General features: G+C 49.0%; 1 long non-coding RNA gene across 1 annotated transcript; it reads left to right on the top strand.

The window, feature by feature from the left end:
• The first annotated feature begins 444 nt into the window (after positions 1–444).
• LOC129681606 (uncharacterized) lies at positions 445–5,193 on the top strand. The gene is made up of 5 exons (XR_008720862.1): positions 445–902; positions 1,222–1,320; positions 2,071–2,328; positions 4,253–4,391; positions 4,980–5,193. It is a non-coding gene; the product is annotated as an uncharacterized LOC129681606 (long non-coding RNA).

Raw genomic sequence — 5,193 nt, 5'->3', positions numbered from 1 at the left:
TCTCTGCTCCTCCTGTGTTTGTATCTGTTCCCAGAGCGTGCACTGGTCTTCACAATCCTTGCACATTCTTGCCCACAGAATACCAAGCCGTAGAATTCCTCTCGGGTTGCCAGAATGAAGGCCAGCTTTTCCCCGCTCTCTCCACACTCTTTCCTTTTCATCCCTCTTGAAGCTGAATCAAGTCCCTCTCACTGGGACACGGCTAGAGACGGAGGCAGGTGCGGGGTCAGGGCAACGTGGCACTAAAGCCGCTTGGTGGCGCTGTGAGGCAGGCAGGAAGAACTGCGGGACGGTTAGCGGACTCTGGCCTCCGGCCCAGCAAGGAGAGAGGGTTACAGCACATGGCTCAGGGCCAACGGAACCGTATCCCGTCATCCCTCGGGTCCACCTTACGGAGCCCAGGAAGCCCCGAGTGACTGTGCACTATCGATATGGGTACCGCCATGTCAAGGACCCAGGGCTCACACCAGTGAAGGAACAGCAAAGCCTTCCCCCTTCCCCGGACCTGGGAAATGGCAAAGCCTGACCGGGGGTGCGGGGCGGGGAGCAGGCGGATTGAATGCGAGCGTTGAGAGTGTGTGCAGAAAGCTTGTGCCGTAGCCTTCTCTGAATTCTATAGCCTGCACACTGCTCCTCAGACGCTGCTCCTCCTGAGACACAATCCCACCGCCCCGGTCAACTCTCCACGACAAACAGGATGAGCTTCTGCGATGTTCAAGGTCATCTGGCTACCGAGAGAGTTCTAGGTTAGCCTAGGCTACAAGACCTGTCTTAAAAAAATAAATAAATAAATAACAAGAAGACAGCTAAGTAGGGAGGCAAGAGGATTACCATGTGTTTCCGGCTAACCTGGGCTACAGAAAAAGACCCCACGTCAACAGGAAAGTTGGGAAGGGAAGAAGGTAAAGAGCTGAGGGGAGCCGATACAGAGGTACTGAGGGCTGATTCAGCGAAGTAACAGGCATACGTGCCTGAAGATTATCAAAATGAAACCCATTTTTTCTGGTAACTGAAAAATAAAACCAAAGCCAAACAGTGGTGGCACACGCCTTTAATCCCAGCACTCTGGAGGCAGAGGCAAGTGGATTTCTGTGAGTTCAAAGCCAGCCTAGTCTACAGAGTGAGCTCCAGGGCTACACAGAGAAACCCTGTCTGGAGAAAACAAAACCAATAAATAATAAAACAGAGCCCCAAAACAACTGTGTGCATTTCTCTCCACAGGTACCCATGAGACACGGCTCTCCCTCAGGCTCAGGGACTCGCTCAGCAGCCTCCTCTCGCTTGCAGGACATAGCCTGTATCTCCATCCTTGCCAGGCTGGTATGCTCAGCCCAGGGGTGGGAGGCACGAGGTCCTTGGGCTCACAGATAAGCACTAGGGAACCAGGAATGTAAAACCCGAGGGTTGCCCCTTCCAAGGGAGAGATGTGTAACCTGTTTTCCACCCAGAAGGCTGGGAGTGGACCTGGTTAGCAGCCTGGTGACCCTTGTGCTATCTGTGTGGCCGAGACCACACTGGACCCTCCTCCAGACGCTTACCATGAGCTTGCTCTCCAAGTGAATCTATGGAACTTCCTTATGGAAGCTGTTGCATGTACTTTTGATGTGGTCACATCCCAAACTTTATTGTGCACACATGAGGGAATTATTTATCAGCAGGAAAAATCCCACCCACTTTGGCTGTGTTTAAATATGCTTAAAATTGCCGGGTGTGTTGGCTCGCACCTTTAATCCCAGCACTTGGGAGGCAGAGGCAAACAGATCTCTGTGAGTTTGAGGCCAGCCTGGTCTACAAAGTGAGTCCTGGGCAGCCATGGCTACACAGAGAAACCCTGTCTGGAAGAAAACTGGGACTCACAGTCTCACACCAGCGTGGTAAGCACTCCACCACTGAGCCACGCCCCTAGCCCCTTACTGAGGAATTCTAGGCACGGAATTGGCCGTCTTCCTGCCTCAGCCTCCCTAATGATGGTGCCTAGCTCAGTGTGGGAAATCCTTCAGCCATTTGTTTCAATGTGAAATTCAGATATTTAATTTAGCTGTGTTTCACCAAATCACTCTTCACTCGTAGGCACATCAGAGAAACCAAACGAGACCTGCATCCTGATTCCTCCTGCCTCACCCCTGGATCTGAGTGTCTGGGGTTCAGAAGCCGAGCAATCTGCAGCCTTTGAGTGGTTCACTGCCCCAAAGGGAGCCTTTGATGGTGGAAGAGAAGCATGTACAAGTCGACAGGCTGACCCCTGTCTCAAATTGTGGTCTTAAATTTGCCAGTCTGCGGGGTAATCCTGGTACCCGCAAGTGTGGAAGCCAAAGCTAGCTAGTGCAGGTCAGGAAAACAATTTACCTGCTGTGAGTGACCTCTGGTGGTGACATGGAGCAATGACACCCTGGGTGTCCTCCATTATTCCTTAAGCTAACTTAAATCACATCTGCTTCAATTCATTGGCTCATGCCAAGCCGGCCACAGCCCTAACGTTAGGGCCGCGTTAGAAAAAGAAAACGAGTCTGGTGTCGAGAATGGCTGCCAGCTCAGCCCTTGAGAGGCAGAGGCAACCTCTGTGGGTTTCATGCCAGCTTGAGCTGCATAGTGAGTTCCAGGCACGTAAGGGCCACAGAATGAGACTCTATTTTAGGTGAAGGTGCAGGGGCCGGGAAAACGGGATGGGGGTGGGGGGGACACAGCGGGGACGTGGGGACTGGGACGGGGACAAAATTAAAAGGCTCACCGGGTAAAGGCATTTGCCACCAAGACCCATGACCCAAGTTCATCCCTGGGACTCAGGGGGTGAAAGGAGGGAACTGACTCCCCAAATTTGTGCTCTGACCTCCACAAGCATACCTCCCAACGCAACATAAATTTGCAGCAGGGCGTGGTGGCACACACCTTTGATCCCAGCGCTTGAGAGGCAGGAGTAGGCAGATCTCTGTGAGTCTAACAGTGAGTTCCAGGGCAGCCAAGACCCTGCCTTAAAAATAAATAAACAAATAACTGAAAACTGTGAGAAGTACTTATACTTACACTTGCTTTTAAAATAATTAAAATTAAAGTGAAAAAGTTCCTCAAGGGCTGGGGGTGAGCCTCGGTCGGCAGAGAGCCAACCACCGTGCTAGAATGTTACACCAAGTGTGGAGACCCAGGTCTGTGAGCCCACTGCTCAGGAGTAGGAGATGGGGTGGCTGGAATTCCCAACACCCACACTGGGTGGCTCACAACAGCCTGTAACTTCAGCTCCAGGAGACATGGCACCCCTTCTGACCTCGTGGGTACTGCATGCGGGCGTGCACACAAACTCACAAAAGCACACACACATACACTTAAACAATAGTTTTAGATGGTTAACGTAAGTGGCACATGCCTTTAATGAGCACTCGGGAGGCAGAGGCAGGTAGATCTCTAAGTTCTAACTTCTAGGCCAGCCTGGTCTACAGAGATCCAGGACAGCCAGACTATGCAGTTTAGAAACAATGTTTTGGAAAGAAAGAAAGAGGGATGGAGGGAAGGAAGAAGGAAGGAAGGAAGGAAGGAAGGAAGGAAGGAAGGAAGGAAGGAAGGAAGGAAAATGAAAATAAACATTTTTTTAACTCAAAAAGGTGACATTAGTTCTATGGATTATTCAAATACATCATGTTCAGAACATTGCTATTGCAATCATTAGAGTTATACAACAACCAAGAGAGAGGTTGTCATAGCTACTTTCCTTGAGTGACCATGGGGTCAGTATGTCACTACCCTGTCATGAAAACTTGTGATCCATATTGGCATCTCCTAACATTCTCACTTGAAGTAGATTCATAGACTCCAATTGTCCCAAACACACCGAGTTTCACAACATAACACAGAATCTAAGTCCAGTTTTTAAACAATTATTTATTAAAATTATGGGTATGTGGGTGTAGGTGTGCATGCGGGTGTAGTGCCCAGAAAGACCAGAAGAGGGCATTAGATTCCCTGCAATCTGGAGCCACTGTGTGCTGCTGGGAACCAAACTCAGATCCCTCTGCAAAATCAGCTGGTGCTTTTTTTTTTTTTTGGGGGGGGGGGCGGGATTCACTGTGTAGCCCTAGCTGTCCTGGACTCACTTTGTAGACCAGGCTGGCTTCGAACTCACAGAGATCCGCTAGCCTCTGCCTCCTGAGTGCTAGGATTAAAGCTGTGCGCCACCACGCCTGGCCATTATTATTGCTGTTGTTGTTGTTATTTCTCATATATTACATCCTGACTGCAGTCCCCCTCCCTCCTCTCCTCCCAGACCCTCTCTTCACCTACCCTGCCTCCCAGATCCACCCCTTCTCTGTTTCCCTTCAGAAAAGGGTCGGCAGACAGAAGAATCATGGACCCAGCTGGTGCTCTCAACCACTGAGCCACGTCTTCAGCCCTAATGTTCACTGGTAAGCATTTTTTAAAGATTGCATGTTTATTGAGGAAGGGACATGTGACGTGGTGAATATGTGGTCAGAGAGAAATGTCAGAGTCAGTTCTGTCCTTTCATGGTGTGTGGGTCCTGGGACTTAAGTGTTGTAAATCAGGTGCTCGCCAGCCTACCTTTCAGCAATGCAGAGCCAGCATCTTATGTCTGTTGTGTGGTGTGATCTCTTAGCAACACATGTTGGCCAGGACCTGCCAAGGTACCTTTCTCTACTTGTCCTAAGATTGAGGACCTGCTGATATAGGAATATCAAATAGGAATAATAGAAGAAAAGGGTAGATTATTGAATCTGCTCTTCAGCTATAGAACTATTGTTATTCTCAAATATGTTTGATACATTTGTATAGATTATTTTATGTTGACACAAAATTATGGCTACTTTTAAAACATTGGTACAGAAATTTTATACATTGACACAGAATTAAGGTTATTTTTGATACATTGGTGTAGAATTTTATATGGTTGACACAAATTCTAAGTTATTTTTTATACACATATGTATATGTTGTAACTCTTATATAAGGTATTGGGCCTTTCTGCTTATTTATAGATGCAAGGTTTGTTAGTACTTAGGCACCTGCTTCTGAGTTGCCTGGCAACCTGTGATGTCATCATGGCCAGCCAAGTGGCCACACGTGGAAGGCGTGGTTACCTTGCCCTTTAAAGGGAGCAAAGCAACATCTGGTTTCTCTCTTGCTCTTCTTCCTCCCTCTTGCCCTCTCTTGCCTTCTCGCCCTCTCCCCTTTGTCAGGGTGCCCCCTCTC

Source organism: Psammomys obesus, unplaced genomic scaffold, assembly GCF_907164565.1.
Source record: "Psammomys obesus unplaced genomic scaffold, mPsaObe1.curated_primary_1811, whole genome shotgun sequence".
Lineage (NCBI taxonomy): Eukaryota > Metazoa > Chordata > Mammalia > Rodentia > Muridae > Psammomys > Psammomys obesus.
The sequence above is the reverse complement of the archived record's forward strand: the minus strand, read 5'-3'. Positions and strand labels throughout refer to the sequence as shown.